This window comes from Schistocerca americana, chromosome 6 (assembly GCF_021461395.2).
Source record: "Schistocerca americana isolate TAMUIC-IGC-003095 chromosome 6, iqSchAmer2.1, whole genome shotgun sequence".
Lineage (NCBI taxonomy): Eukaryota > Metazoa > Arthropoda > Insecta > Orthoptera > Acrididae > Schistocerca > Schistocerca americana.
The window spans coordinates 644,991,805-645,015,852 of NC_060124.1; positions in this window are offsets into that span (position 1 = coordinate 644,991,805).

Consider the following 24,048-nt stretch of genomic DNA (forward strand, 5'->3'; position numbering starts at 1 on the left):
TGTGCTGTTATCTCACGTCACACCCTAGTCTATGAGTGCCCAGCTGTCTGTCGCCTGACCCCTCTACCTGCACCCCTAGATAGCCCACAGATGGCTCCCCACTCTCCCACGAGCCACTAAATGCTGCCCTCCAAACCCCTCCCATCTCTCTCCATCCCTCACATTGCCTCAACCCACCCCATCCTACCCCACTCTAAAGCCCCACCTCACTCCAGAACACTCACCATGGGCCAGTAAAGAGCTGGCAGTTGAGCGACCACAACATAAGGAGACATGCATGTGCATGTGAGTGAGTGTGTGTGTGTGTGTGTGTGTGTGTGTGTGTGTGTGCACGCGCGCGCATGTTTTCCCTACAGCTAGAAAAAGAAAGTGCATTCTGGAAGCTCGCCAAGCAACGTACCTTTTAGCTTGGAAGGTAGAAGACGAGGTACTGGTGGAAGTAAAGCTGTGAGTACGGGTCGTGAGTCATGCATGGATAGCTCAGATGGTAGAGCACTTGCCCACAAAAGGCAAAGGTCCCAAGTTTGACTCTTAGTCCGGCACACACTTTTAATCTGCCACGAAGTTTCATATCAGTGCACACTCCACTGCACAGTGAAAATCTCATTCTACAAACCTTTTGTTTGTGTGCCTATCAATGAGACAGTGCTTCTGCCTTTTGGTGAGCCATCTGCTTTATTCCTAAATAATTCGTAATTTTCAACAGAAACTTTCCGTACGTTATTATTGCATCCTACATTACAATATGCAATTTCCACAATATGTGGTCATCTGTGAATATAATGGGGGTAACAACTGTAGGAGACCAAAAACTGACTGCAGTAAGCAAGTTCAAGTTATTGTACGCTGTAGTAGTTACGCAGAGGTGAAGAGGGTCACACAGGATAGGCTAGCATGGGCAACTCCATGAAACCAATCTTCAGATGGAAGATCACAACAATAAAAACATTTGATTCAGCATACACCAGACTCCAAACAGCGTACACAACCTGTATGCTCAGAAACACAGAAAATCATATTGGTTCCATCAGCAGGAAACTTCAACCCGTAATTGTTATGGAACACTGCGGCGATTTTGTTCATTAATAAAACCCAAAACTGGGGAGTAATACGAAAGTATTGTTGTAACTTCTTATCAACCTCATTACCAAAATACATATTAAGAAGACTGGTAAATTTTTATTTTAAAGGGGTCACTCCAAAGCGCCACGAAAGTATTTGAGCAATGTATAAAATTAGAGAATCGGTGCACAATATTGAAAGCCTATCTACATTATCTATATCTGCATGACTAGTCTGTAATTCACAATTGAATGCTGGCAGAGGGTTCAGAGAACCACCCTCAACCTATTTATCTACCATTCCACTCCCCTACAGCATTTGAGGAAAAACAAACACTTCAATACTTCCGTACAAGCTCTGATTTCTCTTATTTCATTACAATGATCATTTCTCCCTATGTAAGAGGGCTCTAACAAAATATTTTCACATTCGGAGGAGAAAGTTGATGATTGAAATTTTAAGAACCTGCTCCAGCAAAATGCTTTTGCTTTAATGACTGCCACCCCAATTCACATGTGATATCTGTGGCATGCACTTTCCTGTTTCCCAATAATACAAAATGAGCTGCCTTTCTTTGAACTTTTAAATGATGTCCTCTGTCAGTCCTATCTGGTAAGGATCCCACACCATGCAGAATACTCCAAAAGAGGACAGACAAGTATAGTTGTAGATAGTCTCTTTAGTAATCCTAATCTTCTAAATGTTTTACTATTAAATCACAGTCTTTTGTTTGCTTTGCCACCGCATTATCTATGCGAGCATTCCAATTTAAGTTATTTGTAAATGTAATTCCTAAGTATTCAGTAGACTTCACAGCCTTTAGATCTGTGTGAATTATCATGTAAACAAAATTTAGTAGATGCCTTTTACTACTCGTGCAGATGACATAAAAATTTTTATTATTTAAGGTCAGTTACCACTTTTTGCATCATATGGATAGGTAGCCTAAATCATTTTGCAGTTCATTTTGATCATCTGATCACTTTACAAGACAGTAAATGATTTGCGAGACTGTAAATGATAGCATCATCTAAGAGGACTGCTCAGATTCTCTCTTAAATTGTTAATGTAGATCGGCAACAGCAGGTGGTCTATAACACTTCCTTGAGGAATGTCAGATATCACTTCTGTTTTACTTGACGATTTTCCATCAATAGCTATGAACTGTGACCTTTCTGACAGGAAACCACACATCCAGTTGTACAACTCAGACAATACTCCATAGGCACACAATATGATTAGAAAATGCTTGTGAGGAACTGTTTCAAAAAGTCTTCTGGAAATCTACAAATATGGAATCAATTTGAGATCCCCAGTCGACAGCACTTATTACTTTGTGTGACTAAAGAGCTAGCTGTGTTTTAAAAGGTCGATATTTCTGAATCTATCTTAGCTATTTATCAATGAATCATTACCTTTGAGATAATTCAAAATATTCAAACACAATATATGTTCCAAAATCCTAATGCAAATCAACTTTAGTGATATGAGTCTGTTATTTAGTAGATTACTCCTGTTTTCTTTCTTGAGCATTGGTGTGACCTGAGCAACTTTTCAGTCTCAAGGTATGGATCTTTATCAAATGAGCGGCTATATATGATTTCTAATGGAGCTATTGTATCAACATTCTCTGAAAGAAACATAAATGGTTTATGACACTGAGGAGAGCTACTACTAAGTTACTCACAGTTGCAGTTGTTCTTGATTTGAATACTGCAATATTTACTTTGTTGTCTTTGGTGAAGAAATTTCAGAAATCCGTGTTTAGTAACTCTGCTTTAGTAGCACTGTCATCAGTAACATTACCACAGCTATTGCGCAGTGAAGGTATTGGTTGTGTCTTGCCATTGGTGTACTATACATTCAACCAGAACCTCTTTGGATTTTCTTCCAGATTTCAAAACGAAGTTTCACTATGGGAATTATTAAACACATCTTCCACTGAAACCCACCCTAAGTTTCGAGCTTCAGTAAAACATCGCTAATCTTGGAGATTTTGCATTCTTTTAAATTTTGACATGCTTTTTTTCATTGCTTCTGCAGCTGAGTTTTGACATATTTTGTGCACCACCCTTTTAATTTATTTGGTATCCATTCAATTTATTTGGTATATATCTCTTAATTGATGTCGATACTATTTCTCTGAATTTAAACCATCTCTGGTCTACACTTACATAGTCAGACTTGAAGGAGTAGAGACTTAGTAGAGACCGTCACCTTGGAAGGCATCAAGTTAATTTTTATCTGCTTTCTCATTAAATGCCCTATTGTGTACGGCTGAAAATTAATAGAGATAAGGCAAACAGAATGTGCAAAGTAAGTGGAAATTACTCGTCTCTTCCCCGATTACAGTGCAATAGAAGATACTACAAGATGTTGACAGATTGCCATATCTCGGTAGCATTATATGTAATAATGAGGTCACAGATGCAGAAATCACCAGCAGAACTGGAAAATCAGTCCATATGGCAATTAGGTCTGTAATATGTCAACAAAGCTTTGCCTGTACTCCTTTATTGTTTATATTTGTGAGACTTGGAAAATGTCATTAAAATCAGCACACAGTCTCCATATTTTTCACCAACAATGCTAGAGATGAATTCTGAAGATGTTAACCCGACCAAGTTACAAACGATGTAGTGCTGAGAATACGAGGTCTACACAGCCTGCACAAAATTATTGTTGAAAGAAGACTGAAGATTGCAGGTTATGTTCTACACATGTAAGGTGGAAGAATCCCAAAATCAACACTGTTGTGGAAATCAATGGACTGATACAGATGTACAGGAAGACCTTTTAACACCTGGAACTTTTGCAATGAATCTTCAATGCATGGACACAAACTTGGAGGAAGGTGAGAACTTGGCAGCTGATCGAGTGAACTAGTGGAAACCAGTTCCTTGTATGGTACACAGCAAATCTGAGTAAGTTAGTAAGTAAGTAAGTAAAGTAAGTACAACTGGGGATTTTGCAAAACTGTTGGATGATCGATATTATTGTCTAGATTTGACACTGTTGGACTTCTACCTTTTCCTTGATGTGTATTCTTCAAATTGTGAGTTTTATGAGAAAGCTGATAGGTACTTACCAATCAACCTTCCCTCACATGAACTGACATTGTCTCTTTATAAATTCTACTGTGCTAACAATTATCTACTGAGAATCCTCGACTAGGTCTCCACAGCTCAAATGAGCCAGTTCCTTTAAATTTCTGTCTTTGGCTATAATTGTCTTCCAAGTATGGTGACACAACATCCTGTCATGAAACTTTTGCCTTTACATTTGTTTACTTTTCTGGACACTGCCTTTTTCTGCACTGTGCACCAAATACACTATGTGAGTAACGCCCAAGCTCCAACAACCAATTGTGAACTGTAAACAGTTGTACACTCTACCAGGGCACATAACAAACAATTAACATTTGTTTTTTAGTGTTCTAAGCTGTGAGGTCATCAGCGGACAAATAATTTAGTACCTATTCCTAGGCAGCCGGAGTGGCCATGCGGTTCTAGGCGCTACAGTCTGGAACCGAGTGACCGCTACGTTCGCAGGTTCGAATCCTGCCTCGGGCATGGATGTGTGTGATGTCTTTAGGTTAGTTAGGTTTAATTAGTTCTAAGTTCTAGGCGACTGATGACCTCAGAAGTTAAGTTGCATAGTGCTCAGAGCCATTTGAACCTATTCCTGACGTGCAGTTGTTTGGAACAACGACTGACATGATCCAAAATATTACTTTCTTTTATTATAGCTTCACTTTTATTTTGTCTAATGATTACTAATTTCAGTATCAAATTCCATCATCAAGCCACTATATGATCAGAAAGCATAGTGTATCATTAAAATATTGTTTAATAAACAGATTACCATTATATCATCATTCCTTAAAGTAATGTCCAAACTGGAAGGACAGATGATTAATTTTGAGTATATACAAAAGTCAGAGTACTGAACCGGATATGAAAGAAGGAAAACCAGAAGGGCAGTGAGAGACGGGTGCCTTCTATCACCTTACTTCCTTAATATGTTCATCAAGGAAGTAATAACAACAACAAAGAAAAGATGACAAGAATCAAAAGGTAATTTCTGGAATACTCCAAGGAAATGTGATAGGGCCATTACATTTACAATGTATATAAATGATCCAGTAGAAAGTGTCAGAGGCTCCTTAATATTGTTCACAGGTATTACACTTGTCCATAAGAAAGTGTCAACAACAGAAGACAGTATCAATTTGCACAATGACCTGCAAAGGATTGGTGAATGATGCAGGCTCTGGCAGTTGACCCTGCACATAAATAAATGTAACATATCACACACACACACACACACACACACACACACACACACACACACACACACACACACACAGGAAAAGAAATCCAATACTGTACAACTACACTATTAATGACAAATTGCTGGAAACAGAATCTACCATAAAATATCTAGAAGTAACTATTCAGAGCAACCTTAAAGTGGAATGATCACACAAAACAGCAATAGAAAAGCAGATGCCAGACTAACATCCACAGGAAGAATCTTAAGTGAATGTAAATTACCCCTGTGTCCTTACCCAGTACGACTGACAGAAGAGAGAAAGAAGATCCAATGAAGTGCGGAGTGTTTTGTCACAGAATCATTTAGTCACTGTGAGATCATTACAGAGATGCTCAGCAACTCCAGCGGTAGATGCCATAAGAGAGCAGTTGTGCATCACGGAAAGATTTACTACCCATGTTTCGAGAGAGTAGTTTCCGAGAAGAGTCTGACAACATAATAGTTTCTCTCATATACAATTCACGAAATGATCACGAGAAGAAAATTTGAGAAGTTAGAGATAATACAGAAGCGTACTGACAGTCATTCTTCCCAAACACTGTTCACAAGTGGAACAAGGCAGAGGGGGTCAGTTGGTGGCATGAGACGTACCCCCTGTCACACACAGTTAGGTGGTTTTTGGAGCATGATGTCGATATGGAAATTTAATTGCATGCATATACACTGCAGATTGACGACATCACAATAGTAAATCAGAGTAGGAACTAAATAAAATGTTTCAGGCCTTAAATCAAGAAATGGTAAAACTAAAGCTAAAAATGAATACAAAGAAGACAAAAGTTATGGCTACAAACAAGAAAGGAGGTGGAGGCAGGACTGACGCAAGAACAGGCAATGAGCAACTCAAGAAAGGAACTGAAATTCACTATCTCAGTAGCATTTTGCAAGAAAACAATCAATATTTCAAGGCATTCAAGAAAAGAATAGCACAGGTGAAGAGCTCCTTCCAAAATAAGAAGAAGCTGCAACTGAATAAACATATCAGCTCCCACATTAAGAAAATATTTGTAAAGATCTTTGTGTGGAGTGTTCTGACACACAGATGCAAAATCTGTACATTAGAAAAGCCAAAGGAAGCTCACCTCAAACCTGCTGAAATGTGGTTCTGGAGGAGAAGTACAAGAACTAGCTGCATTGACAGAAAAATTAAAGGAAATAGGAGAGAAGAAGGAACCACTGAAAGTTATAGGCCAGAGCAAAGCAAAATACACTGGACACTTAACTGGAGATGATAATCTTTTAAAAAACATTTCTGAAGGCAAGATCATAGGTAAGAAAACAAGGGGATGACTGAGAACATCCTACTTAAACAATATGATCAATGAATGGGATTTTCTTCACACATGGAGATGAAAACAACTGCTGAAGAGAGGAAGCTGTGGCTGCAGAGACAAGGTTTAACCTTTTGGAAGAGTAAGGACAAACTAATACAAAATATGATTCTGCATGGCAGCTACATATGGAATAAATGACAACTTCTTGTGTGCATTCATCAAGTCACTTACCCCAGTAGGTGTCTTATCTACTAAAAGTAAAGGTCACTGTTGTGCTTTCAATAGATGTGAACTGCACCCTGAAAATGGTATGTCTAGTTTGCAGTTGTACAGAAGCTTTTTATTTTGCAAAATGGTTCAAATGGCTCTAAGCACTATGGGACTTAACATCTGAGGTCATCAGTCCCCCAGACTTAGAAGTACTTAAACCTAACTATCCTAAGGACATCCCTGCCTGAGGCAGGATTCGAACCTGCGACCGTAGCAGCAGCATGGTTCCGGACTGAAGTGCCTAGAACCGCTCGGCCACAGTGGTCAGCTTTTATTTTGCAAAGAAATTTTTGATAATAAGATGAACTGATGCTGGTACTCGCTACTGAAACCAGTAGTACTTAGACACAACAAAAGTGTGACTACAGAATTAAGAATAATTTTTCCAAACAATTGAGTATTTTTTTCAAAACAACACCACAATAGAGGAAACTTATTTTAAACTAAAGACACAAAAGAAAAAAAGAGAAACTGTAAAGATCTTGAGTCTCATAAGACTCTCTTGGGAGGAAAATATAAGATATTTAATTGGTAAACTTGCAAGGCATACTTTTTTATGTTGTATAAACTACGAAACTGTTAGCATCTTCAGCTAAAATTTACTTCTTCTGTCTTAATATACCTTCCTTCACTTTCAGCTGCAGTGTGGAGACAGGGGTGAGGGTGGGAGCGGGGATGGAGTCGAGGGCGAGGGCGTACTGCTTTAAAATGGTGATTCTTGTATTGATATTCTTAACAACAGATTTATATCTCTTGCTTATGAAAGTCTGCATGCGATGACAGCTGCACTAGTAATACCTTCACAGGGTCGTATTCAAGTTGCAAGGCTAGATCTATGCCAGCCATGGCACGCTCCCAGCCTTTCCTCCTCGTGATCTGGTTGTAGCATTGGGACTGCAGGGTGTCTAAGCAGATGTTCAGACCGTCAAGCCCTGCCCTCTGTAAGGCAACCAGCTGTCTTGTCAATATGAGGCCATCGGTTGTCATTAAGACACTTTCGCGATCTTTTATTTTTTTTAGGGCACCTGTGAAACAGCAAATTATTCTAAACAAACTGAAACAAATAATTTGTAACATTTCTGCTGCATATGAAACAAAACTCCAGTTGATAAATTGAAAATACAAATTCCTTAAAAGTTAACTGTACATTTGCCCTAATACAAAGAGATAAGAAGGGTTAATAAACTGAATTGAAGAATGCAAGTTAAGATAGCAATGAAAAAATAATTAGAGGCATAAGATCACCTACTGAAACAGAGAAATGGGAATCAATATGAACCATTACCACTACTGTCAACTGATTCCATGTCTCCATGCACACTGTATAAACCACTGTGGGTTTGTCCGACAAAGTACATTGTTGTACCACACATTATGGTTTTTCCCCATTCAGTGCTCATGTGGAGTGTGGGAAGAATGATTCTTTAAATGGTTCTGTGCATGCTGTAATTAATCTTGCCTTCATGGCCCCTATAGGAGTGATACATATGCGGTTATTGTATAATCCCTAAATACCTCGCTTAATACATGTTCCTGAAATTTCATAAGTTGGGTTTTGTCATATATTTGGCGTCTATCTTCACTTGTCTGGCATTTCCAATTTTTAGTAGCTTCTTGATGCTCTCCCATGCATCAAATAAATCTATGATCATTCATGCTACACTATTTTGTATACATTCAATGTCTGCCATTACCCTTATTTGTTATGGGTCATACTTAAGCAATATTCTAGAATGGGCCACACAAGTATTTTGTAAGCAATGTCCTCTATCGACTGATTGCATTTTCCAGTATCTTACCAACGAATTGAAGTCTGCATTCTGCTTTGCCTACAAGTGAGTCTATGTCACCATTTCATTTCATCCAGATATTTGTATGAGTTGACCAATTAAAACTGTGATTATTTGATAATGTAGTCATACAATACTGTCTTTTATTTGTTTTGTGATGTGCTCCAATTTACATTTCTGAAAACTTAAACTCAGTTGCCCATCTTTGGACCAATTTGAAATGTTATGATCTGACTCAAATTTGTACAGATCTTTTTCAGGCAATAATTCATTATAGACAACTCTATCATCCAGGAAAAGTATGAGGTTCCTTATAATATCATCTTCCAGAACATTAAGGTACAACATTAATGTAATGGTATAAATTACTATAACTGTATAAATAAGTTTATAAGTGTGTAAAATACATTGAACTATTTGTTACAACAAAACATTGTACTGGTATACTCAGCAAGATGTTAAATCAGCAGATAGCTATATTTTATGTTCAACATTTTGTGTACAGCATATATGCTGGAAAGGATTTATACCCAAATAAAATAAATCTGAAGAAATGGTAGTGTGTCTCTGGAAAAAAAATCCATAAAAACTCATACAGTCCAATTTGCTATTATGTCACTGTTACTGAAATATAATACAAAGTAACTGAATTCGATGAACATTCTCAGAGTGCAATATGCCTCAGAGTGAAATGCACAGTAATGTCAACATTATTTTTCAAGGCTATGTTTGTGAAAATGGATGACAGCAAACCGCACATTTTGTTCTCAATCTGAGGAAGCATTATGCACTGTAAAACACTGTACTGCTGTTCTACATAAAAGCTGTCGCATTGCCAACATCTTTCCCCTGCTGGCTGTTCTACACTTCTCATCACTGATTCAACATGTTGTAAGGTATTTTATGCTGTATGACACCACAGTCCAATCTGGTAAGGATAGCATAAAAATAATATATGAATTTCAGTATTGAAACTGGAACAGCAGAACAGCTCTCATCACACTGGATATCAAATCGAGGTTGGATTACAGCCATGGGTACATTAATTCATGCTACTCAACTGTATGTCATATGTCAGAGTTCATCAACTGTAGTGGTTGGCGACTGGTGGCTGGCGACTGGTGGCATACCCATCTCTTGGCATCCTGTGAACAGATGTTCTCCACAGTGACAGGTTTGAAGAAAATGCTGGATATGGCAACAGTGGAACACTCTCTGTATCGAGGTAGCTCAGTACAGCTCAGGTGATGTGTAGTCTTGCATTATCTTGTTAAAAGATAACATCACGGAGCCCTTGAAAATGCGGCACAGCGATAGGCCTTAACAAAACACAAATGCAATGGCTGCTGTCCAAATTACTGGCTATGTGAACCAGAGGTTGTGACATGTATCCAGTTGCACCCCATACCATCACATCACATGCTGGACCCGCATGGGAATGACAGGTACAATCTGGCCAGGTCTGTTGGCATCAGAGCCTCCACACACAAGTACATCAATTGTGACGATGTTACAGAACCGAGACTCATCTGATACGATGACACAGTGCCATTCCTGTGTCTGGCATTGTTGTTAGTTGCACCACTGTCAGTTCACCTCTCTCTAGAGCTGCATTAAGGGCTTGACAGTCTGTGCTGCTCCAGATGCCATCACATTGTCTGTGTGGATACTTGTCTCACTGTATACAAGCCCACTTCCTGACTAAATGTACACAACTTCACTGCAGGATCACGTACGCATGAGCAAACACTTGTCTGCCCTCTCAGGTGCTAGTTGGGTGGCACTACTGAGGCCCTGCAAGGCATTTAGCATGGCCCTCCTGAACCTACCAATTCTATGTTCGCACAAAATGAGATTCTGAGCAATGCAAGCAGCAATATAGTGAAACAATAAACCAGAGTCTCAGCAGACCATGAGCCTGCCACTGCCAAATCTGGAATGCTGATAAACATTTCTCCTTCTTCCATTATGCTTAACACGGTCTTCGTGTAAACAATCAACACCGAAATAGAATTTCTGAATGAGAAACCTGCTCCATAAGCTTATCTTGCATACAGAATATGCATGGGAGTGCTGAAAAGTAATGCCTCTGAATTTTTTATTCTGTTCTCAATATCGGTCGAGGTATGACACGTCACACATATTACTTGGTCAGCTTTCCCACTTCACTGACTCGTGGCACACCCCCCTCCCGCAAACAGATGGAGTCACAATAGGCAGCCCACTCTGACCAGAGATTGTGAATATATTTACGGTTCACTTCGAGGAAGAGGCCCTGATGTCATCCAAATGGAAATCCTTCTTCTTCTTCCTCTTCTTCTTCTTCTGTTATGTGGATAACACACTTGTCATCTGGCCTCATGGAAGAGACAAACTTCTTGACTTCTTTGTACATCTGAACTCCACACGCCACAAAATCAAATTCACTATGGAGACCAAAGAAGAAGGAAGACTACCATTCCTGCACATCATAGTCAGGAGAATAACGGACAGCACCCTGCACCACAGCGTGTATCTGACTCTACAAAACACATAAACTCAGTTCTCCCTATGGCACTGTGAATAATTTCAATAACAAAAAGTGTGATGAATGTTGCAGCGTACATTTAATTTCCACTTAGGCTTTGCATTCAAGATCAGTCTTACCTGAGAGTGCAACATTACATCTTTGGTTAATTTAATTATATGTTCATTAGATTTTGGTTATAAGGCACGTTTTGCTGCCTAATGTTTCATCTCCAAATGCTGGAAACAATCCATGGAGGAAGAGGAGTATGTAAGACATTGGTGGACCAGGTTGGAAGAATCTGTGAATTTCAATACTCTGTAGAAGAGCTCAATCATTTGAAAATAACTTTCAGACCTTGTGGCTATTCTAACAGATATACATAAGGCACTACATTCTAAAATATTTGCATCTTTCACTGAAAAACAAGCAACTAGAGGTAAAGTTCTCTTGCCATTTGTAAAAACAGTCGCAGATCGCGACCTCCGAGTGCTATGAAGAGAAGGTATTGACGCAGTGCTTAAACCAAACTGAAGACCACAACAGCAGCCATACTCAAGTAAATTGCTATGCAGTAGTTTCAGTGAATTTGACAATGATGTGGCTGCTTTCATGGTGGCCCAGTCATGTTGTGGGGATAGGGAATGCCAGTGACAGGGCTGGAATTGTAGGTGACAGATTGATTTTTGGCAAAGCCTTGTATCAATACCTCCTTAATTATTGAGCTGAAAAACTGTAAAAAACATTCATACAGTAAAATCACACAAAAAAATTTCCTATTTCTGCAGGTATTGTGCCTTCTGTTTCCTTTTCATTACAAAAACATATTGATTCAAATTTATAAAGTCACAACTATGTCGCTGTGATTTGTGTAACACACATTCTGGAACATGTTCCAGGAATGTCATGAAACAGACAGCTTTAAATACTTACTCTAGCTCATCTTTCAAGACTTGCATGCCAACAACAACACCATCTATCCAATCTGTTTTTATTTCTCTTTCATGTAAAGATTTCTCCACAAAGGGTATCATCTGCCATGTAGGCAGTGCAAGAGGAAATTCCACACTCACATTTGGGTAATCAAGTAGAGTCTGTGTCTTGTCAGAACCAAGTACAATCAACCCAATTTCATCTTTCCCACTGGTAAATATCTGGAAACATATTAAATGGTAAAAATAAGTTTTGTTTATAACAAGTTGTATACCAATAAAAACATCACACACAGATACTCTTTATAAAATTATTTAATTGGATAGATAAAAAATCTACTCGCCAAGCAGTGGCAGAACACACACATAAAAGACTGTTGTGATAGGCAAGCGTTTGGAGCCAGTGACTCCTCCTTCAGGCTAAAGGGTTGCAGGGGAAGCAAGAAGGGTGAAGGAAAAGGACTGGAGAGGTCTAAGAAAAGGGGTAGATTTTGGGAAAGTTACCCAGAACCGTGGGTCATGGGTGACTTACCGTACAGGATGAGAAGGAAAGACTAATTGTTGGGGACTGCATCGGGCAAGATTCGGAAACCTGAGAGCTTAAAGGTGGAAGACAGGGTAATATGCAAGACAGAGATTACTACTAAAACTGTACATGAGTTAATAAGAGTGAGAAGCTAAGCGTATTGTATACAACAGCTGCGGAAGGGGGTAGTGAAAATAGACGGGAAAGACAATGAAAGATGTAGAAAGCTAAAACGGAGTGAAGCAAAGAGTAATTGCAGTGAAGAAAGGCTGAGACAGCAGAAATTAACGTAAATTAAAGCGAGGTGGGTGGTGAGAACCAAGGACACGTTGTAGTGCTAGTTCCCACCTGCGGAGTTCTGAGAAACTGGTGTCTGGCGGAAGAATCCAGGTGGCATGTGTGGTGAAACAAGTGTCGAGGTCACGTATGCCATGTTGTAGAGCATGCCCTGCAACAGGATATTGTGAGTTTCCAGTATATACACTATGCCTATGCCCATTTATTGTAACTAATAATTTGGTGGTAGTCATGCAGATGTAGAAAGCTGAACAGTGTTTACATAATAGCTGGTATATGACATGTGTCGTTTCTATTTTTCGCCTGATCTGCAGTTCTGGGTGACTTTCCCAAAATCTACACCTTTTCCTGGAACTCTCCAGGTCTTTTCCTTTACCCTTCTTTCTTCCCCTTCAATGCTTCTGTCTGGAGGAACCACTGGCTCCGAAAGCTTGCCAATCATAACAGTCTTTTATGTGTATGTTCTGCTGCCACTTGGTGAGTAGATTTTTTATCTATTCAATTAAATAATTTTATAAATAATATATTGTTTTTGTTGTTATAGTCACTCTTTATAACCTACTTAAAATACATCACGTACCCTCCTCTCCACAATTCTTCGAACACATAGTTTTGCCTTTTGTAAAAAATCACTGCGTTTCTGTATAACATACTTGGAATCAACGTGTCCAACATCTATTACAATCATAAACAGAAGAAAGAAAGTCATTGTATTTATTGGCAGTATTACGCAATCAAATATTTTGAAAGAGTTCCAGTGGTATAAATTTACAAAATCTTATAAATAAATATATACGTTTATTCTTTAAATCAATTCTTAGCAATAACATAATAGTATAAATTGCAGAATCGATATAGCCAATTTTAATGTAATGACTGCAATACAAATACAAAATAACAGCGGTAAGTTATAACAAATGAGAGAGAGAGAGAGAGAGAGAGAGAGAGAGAGAGAGAGAGGCATTTAGACAATGTTTCATTACAGTGTGAAACTTATTAGAATTAAAATGAAGCCATAGTGAATTATTACATTCCAAAAATAATAATTATTGTGCTCTTTCACCCCAAAATACTACCTTCATTAGGTAATATATACTTTTAATTTCAGAAATTTTTACAACAGCTCTGGACTTCACTGCCTCGATGAATTTATTACATGTGTCAATGAATGAGGGTTGATAACACTGCTTTAGTCATTCAATTGTTCATCATGTGATATTCACAATGTTCTTAATAACTTCTTATGTAAAGTTCTATCATGAAAAAGATAATCTACGTAAGTTTTAAAAGTCGCGAATCTTTAAACAACAACTTGATAATGGGTATATCAGTATTTTGTATACATTCTAGCATTGCTAGATTTACTTTTAAATTTTAAAGTATATGAGCAGATTGGCAACTTTCCATCCAGAAAATTTGCTGTTGGCAAGACCTCACTATAAAGAAAAATGGTCTTTCCAGAGTCAAATGCTAAAGAATTCATAAATACCAGCAGTGTAAGTGATACAAACAGGTATTAAGCAACGGTCATAAATATCGTTCTGCTAGACGAGAAAAAAAGTAGGTAGATGAAAGAGTAAATTGGGTGCAAGGATTGAACATAAACTCACCCAAATTACAAAGGATCTTTCTTTTTTTTTTAAAAAAAAAAAAAAAAGAGTGTCACTGCTCAAGAATTGAGAACTGCCCCCACCCCCCTTTCTTTTACAGGCTTGCTTTCACTTCTCAGATGAGACCATGTCCCCCATATAAGAAGAAAATAGCCAATATGTAAAGGGAATTACAGTTGAAGAGTTTTCTAGAATGAGACTTTCACTCTGCAGCATAGCGTGCACTGATATGAAACTTCCTGGCAGATTAAAACTGTGTGCTGCACCAAGGCTCAAACTTGGTGATCGTAACCCCAGACCTGTGTTGCCGTTTTCGGAGGTAAATCTCGTATCTGGAAAGAGGAGATGACAGTTAGGGTACTATGGGCGAGCAGCTGCCATCAATTTTTGATGGTGCAGAACCCACAATAGTGGAACTGCTGCCTAGTCCAAAGGCACCTGTTACCGGTCTTACCCCGCAATAGTGTATCGAATCCAGGCGTAATGTCGTAGCTGATAAAAAGTCATATGAGAGATTCCTGTAATCTAGGTGTGACTGCACCAATGCTGCATTCAGCCATACCAAACTAGAGTGGACCACACCGCGGTCGGTGTCGCTGAGGCATAGAAGAGCATTCAGGTGCGACCTACATGTCTGCTTTAGTTGACAAAGACGGGGAAGCCAGGTCAACTAGGCATAAAAGACCGGTCCTAAAAAACACAATGGCAGAAATGCATAACGTAGGTCATGGCAGCCAAAAAATGGATGCTATGAGTGAAAGCGCAGGATTGTGCTTAGTGTATTGCTCCCTGCATTCTGCCTCCAGCAATAGCCGTCACGGACGAACAAAAAAGATGGGGACACCATATGTCATGCAGCTGCCGCCAGATCATTGATAGCCACATAAAGGAGAGCGGCACTCAAAACAGAACCTTGTGCAAGCCCCTTCTAATGCAGACGGGGATGCTACAGGAGGCACCAACCTGTACCCAAAAAGTGTGACATGGAAGAAAGTTCTGGATAAAAATCTTGAGTGGACCATGGAGGCCCCACTCCTTTAAGGTGGCAAGGACGTTATGGCACCATGTGGTATCATAAGATATATATGCAGATCAATGAAAACTGCAACAAGGAACTGATGCTGAGCAAAAGCTGTTCAGATAACACACTTCAAGTGGACTAAATTATCTTCAGTAGAGCGCCCTTGGCGAAAAGCACACTGGATAGAAGCCAAAAGACCCGGGGATTCAAGGACACAATACAGTCTTCGACTAACCATATGTTCAAGTAACTTGCAGGACACTGAGTAAACAATCTGGATGACAGCTGTCCGTTTGAAGAGGCAATTTATCTGATTTCAAAATTGGAATAACAGCATTTTCTCGCTACTGGGAAGAAAATTCTGCATTGCACCAGGGATGGTTAAAGAAAGGCCAGGTACACTGACGGAAAAATTTGCAACACCAAAAAATAATTAATGTAGAGTAATGAAATACCAGGAATATATTTGTTGAGACAACATATGTAAAGTGATTAATGTTGCAGGATCAGGGATCAATGTAAGTGTGAGATAAGCCACAGCAAATGTAAATGTAAATTCTGGTACGCTGTAGTACACGTGTCATGTGTCAGTTTGTGGAATGGAGTTCCATGCCTGTTGCACTTTGTTGGCCAATATAAGGACAGTTAATGATGTTTGTGGATGCGCTGAAGCTGTCATCAGATGATGTCCAATATGTGCTCGATTGGAGGTAGAGCTGGTTATCGAGCAAGCCAAGGCAATATGTTGACACACTATAGCATGTTGGCTTACAACAGCAGTATGTGAGCAAGTGTTATCCTGTAGGAAAACACCTCCAGGAATGCTGTTTGCGAATGGCAGCACAACAGGTCAAATAACCAGACGGACATACAAATTTGCAGTCAGCGTTCGTGGGATTCATACAGACAGTTTTGTCAGTGGAAAAGTGAAAGCCATTGTCGATGCTCCAGGAGTAAAGACAATCAAGGCATTGCTGAAGATGCCACTAAGTGAGACAGGTTCACAGAGAACTGCAATAGAAGGCAAAATCATCAAAAAAAAGGGAGCCGGAGATGCCCAGTGGGAGACATGCCATTATAGGGTTAATGGCGATAGCAAAGAGAATGACACTCAGAATGGAAACCTGAGACACACCATTTTCCTGGATAAAGGTGTCCAACAAGGCAGACCCTTCATGCACCTCGAAAACTCGGTCTTTTAAAAATGTCTGAAGGAAACAGGTTAGGTGGTCACGGAAGCCCCACATGTGAAGAGTATGGAGGGTACTAGCTCTCTAGCAGGTGTCATAGGCCTTCTCCAAATCGAAAAACACGGCGACAGTCTGGGATTTCTGCAGAAAACCATTCATGACATGGGTGGGCAAAATAATGAGACGGTCAACTGCAGTATGCCGTGTTGAAAGCCACACTGTGCATTCATCAAAAATTGTGAGACTCGAGCCACCATATCATCCGGGCATGAATCATATGTCCCATCACCTTGCGAACACACTGGTAAGAGAGATGGAGTGGTAGCTAGAAGGAAGAGTGTGTGTGTGTGTGTGTGTGTGTGTGTGTGTGTGTGTGTGTGTCAGAGAGAGAGAGAGAGAGAGAGAGAGAGAGAGAGAGAGAGAGAGAGAGCTAATTTCGGCAAGAGCTGGATTTCCATCAATAAACTGAGTTGAAGTCTGCTGTTGTGGTCTTCATCCAACTACTGCTTTGGTGCATCTCACCAGCCTTTGTAAGCCTCTTCATCTCTGCATAGTATTTCAACCTAAATCCACTTAGAATGGTGAACCACCATTCAGAGAATAACTTTTTAACAACACAGTTTGACTTCTGTAAAGGCTTCTATACTGAGAATCCAACATAATATCTCACAAATTCAATTCCAGTAGAATTAAATAGTGGAAATTATCCCCTCTTTCATCTTGCCAAAGCCTTTGACTGTTTAGATTAAATACACTCCTGGAAATGGAAAAAAGAACACATTGACACCGGTGTGTCACACCCACCATACTTGCTCCGGACACTGCGAGAGGGCTGTACAAGCAATGATCACACGCACGGCACAGCGGACACACCAGGAACCGCGGTGTTGGCCGTCGAATGGCGCTAGCTGCGCAGCATTTGTGCACCGCCGCCGTCAGTGTCAGCCAGTTTGCCGTGGCATACGGAGCTCCATCGCAGTCTTTAACACTGGTAGCATGCCGTGACAGCATGGACGTGAACCGTATGTGCAGTTGACGGACTTTGAGCGAGGGCGTATAGTGGGCATGCGGGAGGCCGGGTGGACGTACCGCCGAATTGCTCAACACGTGGGGCGTGAGGTCTCCACAGTACATCGATGTTGTCGCCAGTGGTAGGCGGAAGGTGCACGTGCCCGTCGACCTGGGACCGGACCGCAGCGATGCACAGATGCACGCCAAGACCGTAGGATCCTACGCAGTGCCGTAGGGGACTGCACCGCCACTTCCCAGCAAATTAGGGACACTGTTGCTCCTGGGGTATCGGCGAGGACCATTCGCAACCGTCTCCATGAAGCTGGGCTACGGTCCCACACACCGTTAGGCCGTCTTCCGCTCACGCCCCAACATCGTGCAGCCCGCCTCCAGTGGTGTCGCGACAGGCGTGAATGGAGGGACGAATGGAGACGCGTCGTCTTCAGCGATGAGAGTCGCTTCTGCCTTGGTGCCAATGATGGTCGTATGCGTGTTTGGCGCCGTGCAGGTGAGCGCCACAATCAGGACTGCATACGACCGAGGCACACAGGGCCAACACCCAGCATCATGGTGTGGGGAGTGATATCCTACACTGGCCGTACACCACTGGTGATCATCGAGGGGACACTGAATAGTGCACGGTACATCCAAACCGCCATCGAACCCATCGTTCTACCATTCCTAGACCGGCAAGGGAACTTGCTGTTCCAACAGGACAATGCACGTCCGCATGTATCCCGTGCCACCCAACGTGCTCTAGAAGGTGTAAGTCAACTACCCTGGCCAGCAAGATCTCCGGATCTGTCCCCCATTGAGCATGTTTGGGACTGGATGAAGCGTCGTCTCACGCGGTCTGCACGTCCAGCACGAACGCTGATCCAACTGAGGCGCCAGGTGGAAATGGCATGGCAAGCCGTTCCACAGGACTACATCCAGCATCTCTACGATCGTCTCCATGGGAGAATAGCAGCCTGCATTGCTGCGAAAGGTGGATATACACTGTACTAGTGCCGACATTGTGCATGCTCTGTTGCCTGTGTCTATGTCTGTGGTTCTGTCAGTGTGATCATGTGATGTATCTGACCCCAGGAATGTGTCAATAAAGTTTCCCCTTCCTGGGACAATGAATTCATGGTGTTCTTATTTCAATTTCCAGGAGTGTAATTTTGTGAGGGGAAGCTAAAATAGTATGGCATTAAAAGTCTTCCCCTTGCATGGATTGAGTTGTACTTTAACTACAGAAAATGGAAGGTCACATTAACAAATGATAAGACAGGAATAAGATTAAACTCAAAAAGGGAGAACATAAAATATGGTGTGGCACACAGTGTTTGCTGCCAATTCCACAAAAATGATTTACTTGGGGCACTGGAGGGCTTTGGAAAAACTCTAATGTTTTGCACTGTCACAAACTTATTGATGCAAGATCAAAACTCATCCATACCAGAAACATCCAGGAGAATAACAGAACAGGCTTGTACTGATCCACAGGTACCAGCTTAATGCCTAAAAACTTGTATTGTGCAGTTCTAAAGAAATAAAAGCGACTTACAGATATGAATATCAAAAGTAGGGATAAATGGGCAATTAGGCTCCCGTGTTCTAAGTTCCTGGGTATGCAGATACCACTCACGTGTGAGACCAACATGTGGGTCAGTTAACCGAGGAGCTAGTTCCGCCCATTTTGTGCTTAGAAATCTCTTACTGTATGAAACTGGACAAAGGATTGCTAACACACTTTCACTCAGTTTACTCATATGGCATAATCTTCTGAGGTACTTCAGCTAAGCAGAAAAAAATATTTATTCTACATCTTGAAAAAGCTTCTTCAGGGACCCATGGATTCTCACACTTACATGCCTGTAGAAGTTATATTCCCTAATGGTATTTGTGATTAATAACAAGAGTTAGTTTAAGATGAACTCAGCAATTCAGAACTGCAATACTAGAAGCAAAAATAATTTCCATATATAAAAACCTGAAATCAGGGTTGCCGCAAGTTTCTCCAAGTGAAATTCCCTGATATTTCTCTGATTCCACAGACACATTTTAGAATTTTTCCCCGACAAATTTTGAGGTCTCAAGGGGAGGTAAGGACATAAGTTGACAAAAGAATGTAAGAGCTTTGTATTTCTCCCCCATTTTGTTTTAGGGCGCAAAAACAACTAGGGTCATATGTGTCCATGCCAAAACTGTGAAACACAAAGATAAAGAGAGGAGTTAAAAATGATTACATGTCAACGTTTAATGACAGAAGAGAGGACAGCTATAAACAGGGACGTGGAGAAAGGTCTACGAACTACGCAATAGGGAAATTGAGGCCCAGAACTAAAAATTAAATGGCCTTCACCATATTGCTACAACTGATAAAAAGTAAAACACGGTCGACAGCCCACGCATTGTTCACTAAAACGGCCAATAACTCAGGTGGCAAACCCAAACAGGAATTTAAACGGTAAAAAAAAAGGGCATTCCCTCAGGAAACGGCAGACAGTTAAAAGTTGGGTGCAATGTGCACAAAGTAGTGGGGGAGCACCACTTAACAAATGGTGATGGCTAAAAAGGCAGTGCCCAATATGCAACCTAGTTAAAATGACCTCCTCGCCGCAGGAGGACTGAGAGGAGGTTGTCCAAGCCACTGGGAGAGGCTTAATAACCAAGAGCTTATTCCTATGAATGGAGGACCAGTGGCGATGCCAAAGTGACACCACCTCCTGACAGAAAGCTACAAGAGATCATCAGAGGGAATGCAAGAATTATTGGGCTGAAGTACGAGGAATGCAGCTTTGGCAGCAGTGTCACCAACCTCTTGGACCGATATGACCTGGAACCCACATAAACATCACAGTGGCTCCATAAAAAGTGAGCAAGTGGAAGCTTTCCTGGAACCGGTGCATTAAGGGATGGACAGTCTACAGTGCACAGAGGCTTTGAAGGGTGCTGAGAGAGTCTGAGCAGTGACACAGTTGAAAAGAGTATGTCACCAGATGTACTCCATGATCTGATACAGGGTGAAGAGCTCTGCTGTAAATACTGAGCAATGTGCCAGAAGTCAGTACCAAAAAATGTTGGTTGACGTTGAAGGCACACCCGACCCCACGGTCAGTCAAAGAGCCATCAGTGTACACAAAGATACTATTGCAAAATTCCATGCATAGGTCGTGAAACTGAAGGCAATAGACCTAGCCTGGTGCAGTGTCTTTAGAAAGTGAATGAAGGTCAAGGTGAAGATGGACTGCCGCACGAAGCCAAGATGGTGAATGGTTCACACCCATCGAAAAAGCTGCAGGGAGCATGAAGTGGGAGGACCAAGATAGTTTTGTATAAAGCAGGAGCCTCAGGAATTTTTTAGTTTCAATGAATGGAAGAGCAACAGGCCCAAGATGTAGAAATGGTGGGAGAAACCAGCTGTGCTGCCAGAAATTCATACAAATGTTTTTGTAAGTAGAAAAACGAAAGCCACTGTCGATGCTCCATGAGTAAAGATGATCGAGACATTGCTGAAGACACCACTCAATGAGACAGGTTCATGGAGAGCAGCAGTAGATAGCAAAATTATCAACAAAAAGAGAGCCGGAGATGCCCAGCAGGAGACAGGCCATTGTAGTGTTAATGGCGACAGCAAAGACGACGACACTCAGGACAGAACCATGAGGTACACCATTTTCCTTGATAAAGGTGTCCGAGGAGGCAGACCCCATACGTACTTCGAAAACTCGTCTTTTAAAAGTTCCTCAAGGAGATGGGGCAGTTGGTCCCATGTGTAGAGAGTACAAACAATACTAGTCCTCCAACAAATGTCATAGGCTTTCTCCAAATTGAAAAACACAGCCAGTCTGGGATTTCCACAGAAAACCATTCATGACATGGGTAAACAAATTGGGTGATAGCCAGAAGGAAGTTGTTTGTCCTTACCGGGCTTAGGTGTGGGTATGACAGTTGCTTCACGACAGTGGCTGGAAAACATGCCCTCTACCCAGGTCCGGTTGTACGTATTAAGCAAAAAGTGCTTGCCCACAAGAGAAAGGTGCTGCAACATTTGAAAGTTAACAGTGTCTGGTCCAGGGCGGAGGATTGAGATGAAGTGAGAGCGTGATCTAGCTTCCTCATAGTAAAGGCAGCACAGTAACACTCACGATTCTGAGAAGAGAAGGGTATTGCCCGAGTCTTCTCTGCTCATTTCCAATAGAGGTAGGCAGGACGATAGTGGGAGGAGCTCAAAATTTCTGCAAAATGGCGACCCAAGGTGTTGGAGATAGCAATAGGGTACACGATGATATTGTCTGCTACTGTCAGGCCGAAAATTGGGGAATGGATCTTGTTTCCAGAGAACCGTCGGAGGTTGGTGCACACGATGGTAGAAGGGGGGTGAAACTGTTAAAAGAACTAGTGAATGAAGTTCAGCTACCTTTTTGGTTATCCCGAAGAATGCGAATTGCATCGCTGCAGGCTTCAGTCCACCAAAGGACTGGGACACAGCATGGTAAAGAGGAAGTGTGAGGAATGGAATGTTCTGCGATGGTAAGGATAATGTTTGTAAGAAATTCCACCTGGTCATGACAACTGCGGAAATCGTGTTCGTTGAAGGTCGCCAGGGAGGAGTAAAGTCTCCAGTCAGCCTTAGTGTGCTGCCATTTCGATGTGCACGGAGGTGGGGTAGGAGTCAGCAAATGGATAGCACACAGGAAATGGTCGCTCGAGTAGGTGTCAGAAAGAACGGACCGTTCAAGATGATGTGCAGGACGGGCAGTGAAGAAGGAAAGGTCCAAATGGGAATAGGTGTGTGACGAGTCTGAAAGCAACATGGGTGCTTCTGTGTTAAAGAAGAAAAGGTTAAGTTGATTAAGAATGGCAGCAAAGAGGGCACCTCTCGGATAGGTTCTGGAAGAGCCCCAAATGGGATGGTGTGCATTAAAGTCCCCAAGCAGCAGAAATCGGCGAGGAAGCTGTCCAATAAGCTGGAGGAAATCGAACCTGGTGACATCGAATGACGGTGGGATGTAAATGGTAGAAAGGGAAAAACTCAAGTGAGGAAGGAAAAGACAAACTGCAACAGCTTGATGACTGGTAGTCAGGGAGATGGATGGGTTGACTATGAATGTCATCCCATATGAGCAGCATGACTTCCCCATGAGACAGAATGCCAACCTCGAACAGAAGGTCAAAACAGACCAGGAAGAAATGCGAAAGCTCAAAGCAGTCGTGAGGATGCAATTTTGTTTCCTGAAGGCAGAGTACAAGTAGAAGCTGCGATTCTAAAAGCAGTTATAAATCCTCTTTGTTGGATCAAAGGCTGCAAAAGTTGCATTGGAGGACAGTCACGATGAGGACAATACAAAGGGGTGTCACCTTGGCAGCTGCCGAGTGCCAGTCTGCAAAAACTCGCTGCTACAGGGCACAGAGGCAAGAGGATCCTGCTCCATGAGGTCCTACAGAAGTGTCGGCTTTCTTCTGCTGTCAACAAGAGGAATCCAGGGCATGTTGTCTGTAGTTCAACAATGTCTAGATGATCAATACTGCAGTTCGATTGCATCTGCACACACACACACACACACACACACACACACACACACACACACACACACACACACACACACTCTTCCTTCTAGCTACCACTCCATCTCTCTTACCAGTGTGTTCGCAAGGTGTTGGGACATATGATTCATGCCCGGATGATATGGTGGCTCAAGTCTCACAATTTTTGATGAATGCACGGTGTGGCTTTCAACACGGCATACTGCAGTTGACCATCTCATTATTTTGCCCACCCATGTCATGAATGGTTTTCTGCAGAAATCCCAGACTGTCGCCGTGTTTTTCGATTTGGAGAAGGCCTATGACACCTGCTAGAGAGCTAGTACCCTCCATACTCTTCACATGTGGGGCTTCCGTGGCCACCTACCCTGTTTCCTTCAGACATTTTTAAAAGACCGAGTTTTCGAGGTGCATGAAGGGTCTGCCTTGTCGGACACCTTTATCCAGGAAAATGGTGTGTCTCAGGGTTCCATTCTGAGTGTCATTCTCTTTGCTATCACCATAAACCCTATAATGGCCTGTCTCCCACTGGGCATCTCCAGCTCCCTTTTTTTTGACGATTTTGCCTTCTATTGCAGTTCTCTATGAACCTGTCTCACTTAGTGGCATCTTCAGCAATGTCTTTATTGTCTTTACTCCTGGAGCATCGACAATGGCTTTCACTTTTCCACTGACAAAACTGTCTGTAT